The following is a 16,853-nucleotide window of genomic DNA, read 5'->3' as shown; positions in this document are numbered from 1 at the left end:
CTTGGAAAGTATATTTTGGCAGCTAATCTGGGCAAATTTAATTTGACTCTAGAAATATGGAACTAGGCAAAACTTAAGTGGATTTGTTTAGCTTAACTTAGTTATGAGAGCAATTTCTGAAGCTTCTTCATTCATTTCAGGTATCAGGCATCTGACTGAAGAGAAAGCCCGCAGAGAGGCATTTTGGAGAATGCTGCATAACTAGGGCTTATTCGGGTGCAACGCACACATCTACTATTCACGAAGTGCTGTTGATTTACCAGAAAATCTTTTCACAAAGCTCTTCTTCCTTCAGGGAGGTGTGGGTGGTGGAGCCGGTGGCGTGGGACAGCGGAGCAAAACAAAGTCACTCCAAATAAAGCGGCGAAGCGCTCCTGTTCAGTTATAATGCGATCTGATTAGATAAAGAAGATTTGCTCTTTATATTTACTTTCACAGAGATTAATTCTACAAATCTTTGCAATAAGAAAATGTTCTAGAAGCAAAACAAATGCGTGATACTTTCTAGAGGCCAACAATAGACACAAATTCAGACTTTGCTAAAATAACGAGTTATCAGGCAAGCCAATCTTAACAAGCTTTTAAAACTCAGGAAGGAAAATATATTTCATTAGTTCAAGTCGGCTGTCAGAGTCCGATCTCGACACATGATTTACTTGGGCACGTGGCATGTGTTTTGAAAAATCAACCTCCTTTGGGAATTGTCCTTTTAAGATATTTATTCAGGGATTTTCAAGCTGTCAGTTAACAAGATGCTGGAGCCAGAAACAGGCAAGTCTGGGTAAAGTGCAGTTGTTACATAGCTTTTCTGTGTGTGTGTGTGTGTGTGTGTGTGTGTGTGTGTGTGTGTTTGACAGTTTTGGTCAAACGCATAGGTGTCATCTCCCTAAAGTAATCTTTATCATCTGTTGCCTCGGCTTATCTGAGGGTTCATAATTGTGTTGTTTTTCTTAGGACCGAGTGGAGAGTATAATGTAAAGCTTACTATGGAACTGTTAGCGGGTTTTTTTCTCCCCCAACTCCACAGTTTAACCATGTGTGTTTGTCCAAAGAAGGTGACAAAGTATTTTACAGGATTTGACCACAGATTGTGACTTCCCTCTTGGCTTGTTCCTTTTGCCCACACTGTAGCTGTATCTTCTGTGTTCTTTTAACCTGCAGAGTAGTGATGGAGGCTGATAGCGTTTGATAAAGACTTCACCTTTCTGGAACAATTCTTTACTAAGGATTTTACAATTTACCAGTATAAAAAGTAAGGAAAACTACAGGATAGGCATTTTTTTTCCAGGCAAAATTGATTTGCCATGATGAAGGATTTTTCAGTTTTAAAGACTGAACATGCATAATAAATATACTTGGACATAAGTTTGCTTTAAGGTAGGAATAAAGCTTCTAGCTCCTTGAAGAAAAATGTCCTTTGATTTGGATACTTGGACATCCCTATGAGCGTAAGTTAACTGAATATTTTTGATACATTTAAGCCCCATTTTCTTGGGAATATAAGCTCTGTATTTGTTATGGGACTTACGTATGGATTTCTATAGTCTATGATAGGTTAATCTTTAGGATTCAAATCACTGTTACTTTTATGGAAACTACTGTGCTATTTTTGACATGGTTATGTAAGTTATGCAGTTTAACAGCAGAATTACATTCATTCCCTCAGTGAATAATATTCTTTTAATAATATCCTATTTAGATCCAGATAAAACTTTAGCTATTGTTCAAGTTTCTTTTACTGAACAGAGTAAGGACGAAATGCTATGAGAAATTCAAAGAAAATCTTATGAAATATACTTATAATCTATACTGTAAACATTGTGTGTATCCTTGGGACGATGCAATGAGCACAGTCATGAGTAAACACTAAAACAAAAGTCAATCCATTTACCAAACCTAGAAAGGTGAAAGTGCTTGATGAAACACCACTCCACAAGAAATTTGAAGTGCTGACAGAACTGTTATATAACCTTCAATTTATTTTAATAACACTGGAAGGGCAGATGTCTTTGCTGTTCCTGGAAATCTTTTTGAGGTTTCCAGGATGTGTTCCTATGACTTTTTATATTTTTTTAAGCATCTACTATGTTGTGCAACCTGCAACCAGCATTGACTAATTTATATTATGTTTCCTCTTGAGGCTGACTCAGGATCAGTTCTCCTAAAAGAAGTTCAACTGAGTAGCATGTAGGAGTCATATGCAAAGAAGCTTCTCGAGGCAGGACCTAGCACAGCCTCAGGAAGGTCACACAGGTCAAGCTGATTACCTCCTCCAGCTCCGGCTAGCAGAGGGCTCAGCTGGGTTACCCAAGTTCACAAGGAGCTATTGACATTCAGCTTCAGCTCTCACTCATTACTGATCAGCAGGGGACTGTCTGGGGCGCAGGTTAACTCTTCCCTGTCCCCTTTCAAGATTGCAGGGAGGCTGAGAAAGAAAAGAAGCTGTAGGGTAACACAGATACAGTTTATTCCTGTTTATTATTCAAGAACTGAACCTTTTAAACCAATATCCAATAAACCTCTTCCAAGGGAGGCAACAATCGCTAGATAAGACACAAGTAAATATATTTGTCTCACATTTGTTCATTTTGCAGTAAATGTTCATCTGGGGGGGACGAGGGTAGAGGGAAGGATGTTTTATCTTCCCATCGGTTATTCCCACTTCTGCTTTGATAAAGGAGGCCCCGTATGATTTCTAAAGAGATACTAGCATTCATAATCCTTTGTCACTTAAAAGTGCAGTCCCTGAGTTGTTCATGTAAAACTAACCTCAGGGAAAACAGTAATGACTCATGATCTGAGAAGCGAAGTTTTAGGAAAGGTTGGAACCTCCCTGTTAGATTACAGCTCAGAGCCTGCAGTGGTGAGCAAGTTCCTTCAGGCTTTGATCTCCTGCTGACAACTAGGATCTTCTAGAAGTGATTTAGCTTGTCTGCCTCTAGAAGCTCATTTGTAAATTGAGAATAATAGTTGTTTTTTAATCCATAAAGAATGTCTTTCCGGTAGCTAGGGAAAGGCTGACCTCCTGTTAAATTTGAGGGTCTCGAGAGCATCCTTACCTTTGTTTTATCATTCTACTGGCCTTGGCACGCACATTGTGGTCAATCCTTGCTTCTTTTCTTTTATTCCTAATTACTCTTGCGAATGGCTGAAGATTTCACATAGTTGAGGCCAATTTTTATTCTACTAGTATATGCAACAAAAACAAGTATCAAGCTTCCTTTAAGGGCCTAGCCCTTGCAAGACCCACCCCCTACCTTTAAGGAGCTTAGAGCTTAGCCAGAAGACACAGCTAGCTACAAAACAAGGTGTTCAGTTCTAGAGAATCCAAATGAATGATTCAGACGCCAGGTGGATTTGGTGAGTTAGGAGTTGCCCAATTCGATTTCTGACTATGTCAAATGACTTAAATGTCAAATTCTACACTTGACCTGTGGAAATTAAGACTGCTGATGTAAATTCTCAGAATTGTGCCTTTAATCACAAATGCAAACAGAAATCCACAGATCTACCTTTTATTGTAACATTTGACATTGTTGACCATTCTCTCTCTGTGATGGAGGTTCTGGGAGCTGTTCTGAATTTAGTGTAAGTGAATGAAGCAAACCAGGTAATGCTAGTTTCAAATAATTATTAGCTCTCTACGTTTCTGTCACCATATTCTTTCACTCTGTGATTTCAATTACCGCCTCTCTCCACCCTTGGCTTTAACCTTTTTCCAAATCTTCAACACTAACAACACCCAGCCTTCTTTTGAGCTTCAGCACTATTTCTGCACTGGCCTCTTCTGGGTTCCCAACCAACATTTTCAACTCAGCAATTCTGTAGTAACACCTTTTCCCAGACAAGCTGCTTCTTCTGACTTCCTTTTTGCTGTGCGTACTCACCACCCACCCAGCCCGTCAGGTTCTCAACTTCAGAGTCGTGTTTGATTTCTCTGTCTGCTTGACCCACACAATTTCTCTTCCATCAATATCTCTTGAATCTGATTTTTGGATTTTACATGCCTGTTACCAGATCAATCTTCTAAAAACAAAACTGTCATTCTTATACAATCCGTCATACCCTTAAGGACCGCAGGGTGTGTTTCAAATTCCTGAATGCTACAGTTAAACATCTATAATCTGGGTCCTGTTTGCCTCTCGTCAGCCTTATTACTAATGATACCCTATATTGTCTTGATAGCCGTCCTCCGACGTTACTTCATTCCCAACTATGCTCCATAGAGTACTTCCTCCTCCTGTCTACACTTCCTTCCTCTACAATCACTATCCTACAATTCTTCAAGAACTAGTTCAGATGTCCATGAAACGGTCCTGATTTCTCTTCCAAATAATCTATCTTTTGATATATATAGCTCTTTTTGTGTGTTTTTTTTTTAAAGTTTTATTTATTTTTGATACAGAGAGAGACAGAGCATGAGAGGGGGAGGAGCAGAGAGGGGAGACACAGAACTGGAAGCAGGCTCCAGGCTCTGAGCTAGCTGTCAGCACAGAGCCTGACGCGGGGCTCGAACCCACGAACGTGAGATCTGACCTGAGCCGAAGTCGGAGGCTTAACCGACTGAGCCACCCAGGCTCCCCCATATAGCTTTTAAGTTCTACTTTTCTTACAGACTTTAACATTTACGCTCAAGACCATCACTACTTATGAATATATATTACTTTTAAGTTCTAAGAAGATATGAGAGATTGTGTCTTGTTGATGTTTGGGTCTTTCTTAACACCTACCACAAAGCTTTATAGATGGCAGATGGTTAATAATACTTATTTTGAAGACAATATGAATGAAGTAGTATTAAAGGCTACCTTTTTCTGAATAGTTTGAAATATTTAAAATTTTTGAATGTCAAGACTGCAATAAAATTCATTTTAGTTCATCATTTCCTGTATTCACATTTCTCAAGAGGACAGAGAAAATCTAATTTCTCTCTTTTTTTTTGACCTATAGAGTTAAGGACAACAGATGGCTTATAAATGAGGATTAAAATTTAAATGTGAAGAGTTAATAACATCAAGAGTGAATATCCCATTGGATTGCAAATAGAATAGGAAAAATCAAGTAGTGCAATCATGCCGTTCTCATTTGACTCTCCATTAGTAACTTGCAGTAACAAAGTTCTCCTCAAGAATATTAACAGAAATGTCCAAGCAGGAATTTGTGTCATCAGATCTATGCAAGAAATCAAGGGAAAGAAATGAAACAGAAAAAGTAGTGTCTGGAAAACAAGGATAATTTATTATCATATTATGGTGAGATAATTAACAAATTAAATATTAGTAAGTCAAAGATGAAAAGAAAAATGAGTTTTATTATCTCTCCGCACAAGAAGAAAGACTAGTGTATGTGGCTCATGGCAGGAGATACAAGAAGAATATGAAGTTATTGAAGGGGCTGATACAAAACTACCTTCTTGAGAAGAAACAGTGACAAATTTGGCAACATGATCAATTCACTGTTGTGAAAAGTACTGTAGAAATACCAACCACATAGGCGCACATTTTTTATATCTGAATAAAGAAAAGAAGAAAATTGAATTTTGTCTAATCTCTGCTTTTAACCTCCATGGTGGAGTCTGTCACTCCTAGGTCATTAGAAATTCATTTGTTTTTTGCCATGTTCTTGACATAAAATCTTGAGATTCCTGTTGGGTATTTTCCTTCCCCTGGCAGGAAACTCTTTATGATTGCTCCTAGTCAGAAATGAAAAGGTTCTGTTTGGAACTGTCAGAGATTGACATGAGGTATGAGATTGTGGCACTGATCATGACTTTAATATGTGACTCCCCCATGGTATGCATTTGCAGAGTCCACTTACGTTTTCTCTTCCATACTTTTCATCTGCAGTCTGACCCGGGCTTTACCCAACAGAGGTGACCTCAGAGGAGGTTGATCCATGTGCCTTCTGGTTTCCCCGACATAATTATGCTGTAATTGAAATTGTGCTTCATGGTAACTTGAGGTCATCATTTTCCCGACTGCCTATATCATCTCAGTGTAGACACAAGCACCATTATGCTGGTCTTGGAAATCTGGCCTCATCCGTTCTTCCCACATCTTCATTTCAGTGGAATCATGTTATGGTAAGTATTGTTCAATGCTAGTATGTAGGAGACTTTATATTAAGTCACCTGTGAGTAATCTGTGTTGTAACAAGCCCTTCTGGTGATTTTGAAACATGCTAAGTTTGAGAGTCACTGGTTTAGGTAATTAACAATAACTGCTGGAACAGACAATCCCCAAATCTCCATTGCTTAACACAACAAAGGCTTATTCCTTGTTCACATCACAGTCCAATATGGGTCAGGTAGGCTCCCTCTGTCTTGTAGCTGAGACATCTTGAACACCTGGTTTCCAAGTTGCTGAGGAAGGGAAAGAGATCTGTAAGATTGTCTGGGAAGAATTTATGGGTCAGGTTTGGGAGCGGCTTACATCATATCTGCCCACATCCTGTCTGCTAGAGTCTAGTCACATAATTGCAACATCCTGCAAGGACGGCTGGGAAATGTAGAAGAGCACATGGTTATTTGTGAGAGTTAACAGTTGGCCACAGGCAAAATCAGAGAAACATTATATTACTTCCACTAGGCAGATAGGTTATTCTAATTTTTTTATTATTTTTTTATAGCATCCATAAACCCCTGGGTACTGAACCATTACCTTGAAAGCCACTTTCCTACTTGTGTCTGACCCTTTCACAAGCATAACGTCTCTTCATTTTTTCTGAAGGCTTATCTCTGAATCAATCTGTGGCCTGGCTAAGAAAACTAATGTCTTTCCACCCTAGATCTCATTTCCCCAGAGGTACCAACCTTGAACCTGGTATAGCTCTTCTGATACTTAGCTCCATAGCCCTCAGTGAGGAGTCAAAGATTTCACTCTCACAGAAACGAGGCAGGTGGTGTAAACAGATAAAGCAGGGCATAAGTAACACACCTGGAAGCCTGGAGCATGTGGCCAAAGGCATGGCCCAGGTTCCAGCCAAGGGAAGCCTGGTTGCTATAGCTCTGGCCAATTGCTCCCATGAAGGAATGCAATCTCAGTATTGGTAGGTCTTCCTTACACTTTTTTTTTTTAAAGATAAATTAGAAATCTGAATGTTTTGGTTAAGGTTCTTAAGTTTCACAAACATACAGGAAATAAACAAAAAAAAAGGAGCCTTGCAAAATTAACTAAAAGCCCACCAACTTGGAACTCCTGTGCCAAACTGTACATTCATACCTCTATTTTACATTAATACCTTAAAATTATTTAACAACTATAAACCCTCAAATTTACACCTTAAAATATTTATTTTTTCCATATGGAAGTTGATGAATTGGCTAACTTATACTCTCTTAACTTCCAGTGGATTTCTGCCCTTTTAAATTTTTATTTGTCATATGATTACTAAACTTCATGTTTTATTCATCAAAATTGATATTCATTATTCCATAGGTCCCATTAGTAAGATAAAAACATTAGTGCTGCTTTACACCATTTTTCCTCCTTTTCCTCTGTACTTATTTAGCTCTGTTAACTATGTCATTATTTTTACACTGACCAAATTCATACTATTTAAATTGTGCATTACTATTATAATTAACTAGATATTTAACTGTTTATACTTTGTAGTCTAGAATTCAGAACAAATGTTTTCAATATTATAATTGCAGCACTATTAATCAGCATGGAACTTGATAGAATGATATAATCTTATTTCAGTAAACACGGGCCACTTGACAAATGACGCTCTAATCGTGAAGGTCAAGGGGACCTCGTTCCTTCCACCACATGAGGAGCTCAAAATTATTCTACATTGCACCTTTTTTATACTTGGTCCGAGACTTCCTTACAGAGTTCTTTGCTCTTCCATGAGTTTCTAATTTTTTTTCCTTTCCTTTATTGAAAGAGGCAGCACAAACCTTTATTTCAGCCCCACAAAGATCCTGCCTTTTAGCTACACTATACGTCAAAGCTAATCCATTTTTTTCTTGAAAACATTGTGGTTAAAACCTTCTATATTCATTTCTCAAGTTTGACCGTTGTTTCTTCTCAGTTGCCACAGAGTCCACTTTGAAGGAATTTCTTTTCACTGTAGTTTTGTGTTGGGTGTACTATTTCTTGGATCTCATGGCTTCTCTTTTCTTCAATTTCTTTTCCATTATTCTGAAAAGAAACCGCAATTATTTTTTTGTAAGAAAAAGGTAAATGAAGATAACTCATTGTGTGTTGGAAAATGTCTTTATTTCATCCCATTCACATTTTTATTTGCCCTCAGACTGAGAATGCTGAATGTTGGTATAGGTATGAACATCTCATCCTACAGCCGATACTTGAGCATTTCTTGAGCTCCTGCGGATTTGCTCCTTCGTCTCCCTGCCTCCTCCACTTTCTTCTGCTTAATGTCTCCCATTTCGGTTCTCTGTGTTAGGAATTTCTCTTAGATAGGATATTGAACCTCTTGATTAAGTCTCCATGTTTATTAATTTTTATTTAACATATATATGTATAAAATATAATACACACATAATATACAACACAGAGTATATTTAAAAAGTTATATTTTATCAATTAATATATATTTATATATGTTTTTAAATATGTTGCATATATAAATTTATATATAAATCTACATGTGTACTAATCACATGTATGCAAGGAAACTTAAACTGAGGTGGCTCTAAGGTCTCGGGAGCCAATGTAACACACTGAAACCTAAGTCAGAGTCAATGCACTGGAATCTGAGAAAATGAAACTTAAGAAGAACTAATCACAAACATCCAACTTGGCTTCTAAAATAGGGCAACTGATTACGCTGTAGCCAATCGAATAATTTTCTTACTTTGTGTCCACCTTCTCTATAAAAGCCTTTCCTAGTTTGTCAAGAGAACACTCCTAACTTTTAGTTTGTGCTGCCTAATTCAAATGGATGTTTGTCCAAATAAATAGTGTAAATTTTAATGTATATCAGCTTACCTTTCAACATATATAGCATATATATTTAATCTTTGAGGTTTTGGCTCTGGGTTTCAAATTATAATTATTTTGACATACATTATATTTAAGAATTTTCCAGTTGCACATCTAATTTCCAAGAATGCTCATTTTCTATTTGTGTATTTTCATAGTGATCTCTTCTTGATGTGCTAGGGTTTTTTGTTTGTTTGTTTTTATATTTGTGGGCAACATATTCTTGAATGTCTCTGAAAGACTAATTCTGTTCCATGAATTATTTGTTTTATCAGGGGTCCCTTGTTTCTGTTTGTTCATTTTAGTCTTTTTTTTTTTTTTTTTTTGACCCTCTGGTTTTCCTCAAATGAGCAGTGCTCTTTGGTTTGTCCACTCAAAGTTGTGAGTAAAAGATTCAATTAATAAATATAATAACAGGGGTGGGTTTTCTCTGCCAGGAATTGTGTGCAAAAAACAGCAGATGCACTTTACCACTTAGGGGAGAGCGGTGACCAGGTAGGGCTCCTCCCAACTCCTGGGGGAAAAAATGAGAAGGACGGTTTGCTCTAGGGTATTAACTCCCACTGGAGCCCAGAATTCTGTCTTGTTAGGGAGTTACTTCCTTTAGAAAGCATTTATCTGAGAACGGTGCCTAGATTGCACATGGCTATCTGATCTCAGAGGTGTTTCTCAACCTCCTCATGCTCTGCTCCACAGAACAGAAGCTTTATTTCTTATTTCAAAATATTTTTAAGTTTATTTATTTATTTTTAGAGAAAGAGAGCACAAGCAGGAGAGGGGCAGAGAGAGAAGGTGAGAGAGAATCTTAAGCAGGCCTTGCAGTCTCAGCACGGAGCCCCATGCGGGACTCAAACTCACGAACTATGAGATCATGACCTGAGCTGAAATCAAGAGTAGGACGTTTAACCAACGGAGCCACCCAGGTACCCGTACCTCATTTCTTTGACTTCCTTGTCAATTGGCTAGATTCCGCCAGCAAGAAGCACAGGTGGAGGCTGGAGGATGGCAAGAACAAGAGAAGCCTGGGTATTTCTCACTGTCATGTCCCAGGCAGCTATAACATCTTAGGCAGAATTTGGAGAAGTGGCAGTGTCTTCTTCATACCTCTCCAGGAAGTCCATTCTTTCTTCTACTGTCTCAGCTTCTACTGGGCAGGCCTGAGCTTCTACTGAGCTGAGGACCTGAGACAAAAATCTAGAGTTGAATGCTTTTAACTGACTGAGCCACCCAGGTGCTCCAAGGTTTTTGTTTGTCTAGTTAGACCTTGACTGACACCATTCCACATCCCTTTGCTTCCCTCTAATCTGTTGATTCTTTGTTTAGAGTTTCTCCAGAACTTCACCTAAGAAGGATCCCCCCGAAACATAGCATTCTTCAATAAGTGTTATTTTATGTTGAGTGTGTGGCTTCTTCCACCCTGGGGTACCCTTCCCTGTGATCCCCATCTGCTTTCATTTTCTAATTAGGCCACCTCTTGCACTTTCTATAACTCTCGTTTATGATATTGTAACCAATTCATTCTCTTTTACTTACTTACTGTCATTTCAATGGCATTTTGAGAGAAAAAGATAACTGTGTGCACTCAGCTTATTGCTTACTATAAGAGTTTTTGGTCAGCAATTTTGGCAATTTTGAGAGTGATTTTATTATACAAATTTACTTATGTCAAAAACAACACGATTCAATAATACTTATTTCTGTGTTTAAAGGCTAGCGGTTAATCATTTTGAACTAGGCAAAATTAGGGAAGAATTTTGGTGAGTATTTTCTGACTTACCCCTTCATTTATGTCCAATTACATCCTCAGAGCAGAAGCCTCTCCTATTCGATGTTACTGTGTACTGGAAACCGCCTCTCTCGAGGTTACATGGTTTAATCAGTTATTCTGTGAACACACCAAAACTATTCAATTTGCTAATTTGGTCCTGCAGTGATTTGAGTATGTCCCTTTCATTTAGCCACTCTGTTATGACACAAACATGATTATAATGTAATAAGGAAAGATATTTCTACTGCACGTTTTCTTTAGTTCTAGTTACATTGAACTGAAAACATCAATCTATTTGGGAAAGTATAGAAAATTACCTAACAACCAGATAAGATATGGATTCAATCATCCCTAAAGTTTTTTTTTTTTATGTTTTATTTATTTTTGAGACAGAGAAAGACGGAACATAAGCGGGGAGGGACAGAGAGAGAGCGAGACACAGAATCTGAAGCAGGCTCCAGGCTCTGAGCTGTCAGCACAGAGCCCGACGTGGGGCTCAAACCCACAAACGTGAGATCATGACCTGAGCCGAAGTTGGAGGCTTAACCAACTGAGCCACCCAGGTGCCCCCATCCCTAATGATTTTAAAGTGACTAGAAAATAGTATTTTTAGGACGGAATCTACTATAAATTGATTGAGAAATTCACTCCCCAATATTGTGTATTTTGGGTATTTGGCAAAATTGTAACATATAGACTGGTTTCCATGCAAGAAAAAACTGGATAAGAACATGTACGGAATGGACAACTATTGGGACCTCTGCTCACAACACTAACTCGTTTTCTCTGAGAAATTCACCCCTTTATGTGTGTTGCAAGACTTTTGCCACTTTGACTTCTGGCAATTGGCCCAGAGTGGACATCTGACCATGCTGAGCCAATGAGATTCTCTGAGGAACTGATTCTCAGAAGCATTTTGTTAGTCTGTACACATGGCTAGAGACACACAACATGTAAAATGCCCCTTGGTGGGTAATCCATCTTCCACTCTGTGGAAAGAAAAACAGAGAAATGACAAAAAACAATGATGGAAACTGGCAAAGAGAATTGGGGATATGAGAGACCATGGAGAGAGAGAGAGAGAGAGAGAGAGAGAGAGAGAGAGAGAGAGAGAGAGTCACTGCGTAGCAGCTTTTATTTCTGAGTGAGTCCAATCCCTTTAGAGGGGTAGAGTTTATGAGACCTTCTTGAATTCTAATAATTAAATCTACTTTTTCTTTATTAGGCTGGTTGAACTGGTCTGCTGCTTGTCACCAAAAGACCTTAAAATACAACTGAACACACAGAAGACTATTTACTGCCACTATGTGAATAAAAGAAATGTCGACTGCCGAGTTTACATCTGTGTAAAGGCAACAAATTGAATGCACTTTTTTTGGTCTGGTTCTTAGTTGGCATTCACGGGTGTTGTTTAGTAATTCATAAGAAATGCATTTTCAATAATTTGCATTATAAGTCCTCAGCAAGCCTCTAATTCTTGAAAGTTTAGAAGATTTACTACATTTGGTTTAAGTGTTATAGATTTGTGTTATATTGTATGTAACATAGATATGTTTTGATAAAAAAAGGGACTTTTGATAAAACTCACAACATAATTCTGAATGAGCTTTGTAGAATCAGCCCAATGCCTGGTAAATAGTATAGGTACACATTAAAGATTAGCTCATGTTCCTTTCATTCTTAAACTAGAAACTGTTTCATTGGTTGGTTGCTGAACCAACTCAGAAAACAGTTGAACACCAAAAACTATAGACAGTCCTAAGACTATGGGATTCTTACCTTCAGGAAGGAACCCTGTTAGAACTGCAGAGGAGACAGAGATTTTCAGTATTCCTGCTAAGGACTGTCACAGAAATTTACAGGAACACAGAGGAGGGATAGCTTCTTGGCTGTGAGGGCAATGGTGGTAAATTTGCCAGTGGTACCCTCGATACCCTATTCTATAGTTTCAATTTATTATTTGTACAATGAGGCTAATAATTTTCTCTTTGGTGTTTATCATGGTTTAAGGAGAAAATAAAACATTTGTACCCCAGAAATATTAATACTCCCTGGAGAAGTTGAGGAAAAGCCACCACTGACAGGTGACACTTGAGCTGAGTCCAGTGTTGAGTGAATCATGCATAGTTAGCAGTATAAATTTTCCCAGAAGAATATTTTAGAAACAAGAAACACTTTACACGAGAGCAGCTCCTCCCCAGATTCCAGGGAAAGTGTCTCAGGCAGTAGGTAGTGTGACCCTATACAGAAGGTGCTGGAAAAGAGTGGTTGGAGAGACAGGTGGAGGCTCATTATGAAGGGCCATCTATGGAGATGGGTTGGTCCATAAGTATAAGGAGCCTACAGATATGTTAAGCATGAGCATAGCAATGTAGGGAAGGAAAACTTTTCCCTCTACCTAGCTTAGTTTCCTTGTCTGAGGCCTTGTAAATTGGAGTAACAAAAGACAAATTAACAAGACAAAAACAAACCAAAGTTTATTCATGTGTGCATACCCATGGAAGTACCCAGGGATGAGTAACTCAAAGGGGTGATTAGAGCTTGGGCTTATAGGATATCTTAACAGAAGAACAATATATTTTTGGAGAAATGACAAGACAAAGGAAAAACAACTTTGAGCTTCTAAGGGAGTATATTGTGGGAAGGCAAATGTATGGGGCAACTAATGGAAGATAAAGGTAAGTTAGAAACATTTGTTATGTGGGTTCATCTGTGCCATCTCTGGGCTGATAAAGATCTAGAGTTGTCACTAGTGATTAACTTCTGTCTGTCCTAGTGGAGAGGAGAGGGGAGACATATTTGCAATTTATGTTCTGCTTTTAGATAAATAAGGGGGAGCAGAGAGTTTTACTTGTATCTGCTTTTTCTCAATTGCCCTCAGCTCAAAATAATCTTTATGGCAAAGTGGCACACTTTGAGGGGGCATAGTCTGCTACCATTTAGCAATCAAATTCATTTTTAGGATGAGGAACTGCAGAATTTGTGGAGAAATCACTAGAAGGAGAAGGGGGGAGACGTCCAGTTTAGCATTCTCAAGAAAATAATGCACATATGTTTGTTTCTTAGAGATCATTTGTTCATTCTCAAGACTCAAAAGACTAATAATGATTGTTGTGGAAAAATACTACCTTCCCAAAAGTGCTTATGGATTTAAAGATCATCTTAAATATAGAGAAGCAGAAACATATGAGCTGATATATGAAGGAAGGGAAATAGTAAGTGTTTTTGAAATTTGTATGAAAAATTAAAAATGCAAATGGATAAAGTGACTCAGTGAATGCAACTGTTTAAGGATGGTGGAATGGATTGATTGGTTGCTGCTTGCTGGAGCCCAGGGCTGAAAGCTATTTAGCCAACTCGAGCAACATGAATTGTCTTCTTATACTACTTGATTGATTTGTGTCCTCAAATTTTTCTTCCTATACTTTATGATAAGTTTTACGCATGCACTTCACTTGGGTAATACTTATAAAGCATGTGGTCCAGCCTCAGAAGGTACCATTGTTAGGGAAAAACTCAGAAACTAAAAAAGTCATTTAGAAATAACCAAATATCTTTATTTCTTTTTCTAGAACACCACAAAGAGCACACAAGTCTACAGCATGTCTTTTTAAATCCATTTCTACTCTAGTTTCACACATTGCAGTTTCCTCCAAGTTTCTCATTTCCAAAGCTTCCTGAAAGCTTTCCCCAGACCCAGTCTGAGCACTGCTTTTTGTTCGGTTGTTTTTTATTTCTACCACTTTCCTTCTTAATTTGCATGACAGAAGTTCAGAGGAAACAACCTGGAAAAAGGCTTTTCATCAGGTGGCAGAAGGAATTGGAAGAAACTCAGAAAGAGGTGGCAAAGCCTTGTCAGCAAGCAGGAATGGGACAATGACAGGGAGTATTCATGTATCGGTGATTTATCTATATTAGAAAATTGGATCAGAGTGAACCACATATGAGAAATGAGAAAGAGGATTAAGGTGAGGTATAGGATAAGTTGACACATCTTGTATACGTTTAATCTTTGGTCTGATAAACTTTACTCCATTAAAAAAATTTTTTTTATTTAGAAAGAGAGAGAGAGAGGACAAGTGAGGGAGATGGGCAGAGGTAGAGAGAGAGATTCACACACACACACACACACACAGAAGCAGAGAGAGAGAGAGAAAATCTGGAGCAGGCTCCATACTCAGTGCAGTGCCCAACTTAGAGCTTGATCTCACAACTGTGAGATCACGAACTGAGCTGAAATCAAGACTCTAATGTTTAATTGACTGAATCACCCAGGTGCCCCTCACTCCATTTTTTATATTGCTCGATGAGAGTGAAGCATCTGAGGTATTTATTACATTTTCTCTCACTTATTTGGATAAAGTGTGATTTTATTTTCCTCAAGTCCTTAGATGGGGAAATGGAGAAAGACAATTTATAACAATAAAAAATAGTTAGGGGCACCTGGGTGGCTCAGTCGGTTGAGCCTCCGGCTTCGGCTCAGGTCAGATCTCACGTTCGTGGGTTCGAGCCCCGCGTCAGGGGGCTGTGCTGACAGCTAGCTCAGAGCCTGGAGCCTGCTTCCAGTTCTGTGTCTCCTTCTCTCTCTGCCTCTCCCCCTCTCATGCTCTGTCTCTCTCAGTATTAAAAATAAATAAAGCATTTAAAAAATAGTTAATATTTATTGAGTGCTTATTAAGAGCCAGCCATTCGGTACCCAATATCTTATTTAATCTTCATAGAGACCTCCTACAATGTACTGTTATCTCTACTTTAGAGATAAAGGAACTGGCCATAAAATGTTTAAATAATTTGCTCGAGTTGGCAGAGTTAGAATTTGAACCCAAGCATTTTTATTCTAGAGTTTATAATTTAACAGTTGTGTTGAGAATGTGTCATAAACTTTTTCTTCCACATTAAGTCCTTGAAAGGGATGGAAGGAACAGAAAAATATCATAAAACACACTAAAGTTATTGTCACTGTCTTACTTCATGACACCTCCTCTGAATTGTTAGCTTTTATAAAAATGAGACTAAAATTCTCATGAATATGAAAATTGGCTAATCTTAGAAAGACCTTTACTAATGGCTAATAGAATGAACTAGCAATAATATCTCTGGGAGGAAATAATTTTAAACACCATTTTTAAATGAACAAGCAGTTTTTGAATATCAGTTTTGCCCTGTATTTTGGAATTCAACAAGAAGTGTAAAACCTGTTGATCTTGTAACTTGGGATTGCACATGTGAAATACGTTATGTATTTCATTGTTTATAACAGGTCAGTTAGTCTTGGTGCTCTCCTCTGTTCTCGTTGATGAATTTGAGATCTCGTTGGGGAAGTGTGACTGACATATGTGACATCTACATAAGCTAGTGAAATAGGATTCATACAGGTGATACAGCTCTATTTCAAGTAGAAGTGAGTAGTTAGGTAAGACTTCCCAAGGGAAACGGGCACTGAATTGGGATTTGCCTTTTGGTAAGATTTACTTAGTCAAAGAGTTAAGAACTTAGTTTCGGAAGATGAAATAATTTAAATGTATATAAGATTAAATATGAGTTCAGAGGAATATTGAATGCATTTGATTGGCTGAGTTAGACTTCTTTCTTTAAGAAAAATCCCATAAATTTCTAGCAAATGATATGATTTTAAATCCTTTCTCTCATTAATTTGGGCTAAACACCATAATCATGATAAATGCTTTGGCACATTATCCCAAGTGAATTAAACATTTTGAGTGGAGACATCTGACCCCAAAAGAGCTTTTGAAACAAAACAAAGGTACTTATCAAGTGTTTGGTTCGACTCCAAAGAAACCTCAGAATCTGGTTAAAGGGAAATATTTTAAACAACTTTCTTAAGAGAATAGCCCAGGTTTTAGGACTCTTTTAGGTCATTTGGAGAAGGGACTGTCAAGATAAGAACATTATCTTAATATTTGATCAGGTAATACTTTGTCCTTACAAATATAAACTTTTCCACTTGTCCTGAAATATTAAATTGATCATCACATGCAACTTTTACTACTCAATATATTACCCTGGAAGTCACATATACATCGAAATGTAGTTTGTGACAATGATTAATGAAACACCAGTGCATTATAAGGCAGCAACTATCTATAGCCACATATTTTTGTTATTATACAGTC

The 16,853-nt window shown here is 37.9% G+C and overlaps 1 long non-coding RNA gene across 1 annotated transcript; it reads left to right on the top strand.

Annotated features, from left to right (window-relative positions):
* Positions 1–5,845: 5,845 nt before the first annotated feature.
* Positions 5,846–12,084, top strand: LOC115292605. Its single transcript, XR_003909055.1, has 2 exons — positions 5,846–6,082; positions 11,945–12,084. It is a non-coding gene; the product is annotated as an uncharacterized LOC115292605 (long non-coding RNA).
* Positions 12,085–16,853: the final 4,769 nt, after the last annotated feature.

This window comes from Suricata suricatta, chromosome 5, assembly GCF_006229205.1.
Source record: "Suricata suricatta isolate VVHF042 chromosome 5, meerkat_22Aug2017_6uvM2_HiC, whole genome shotgun sequence".
NCBI lineage: Eukaryota > Metazoa > Chordata > Mammalia > Carnivora > Herpestidae > Suricata > Suricata suricatta.
This window is presented reverse-complemented; position numbering and strand designations above follow the sequence as displayed.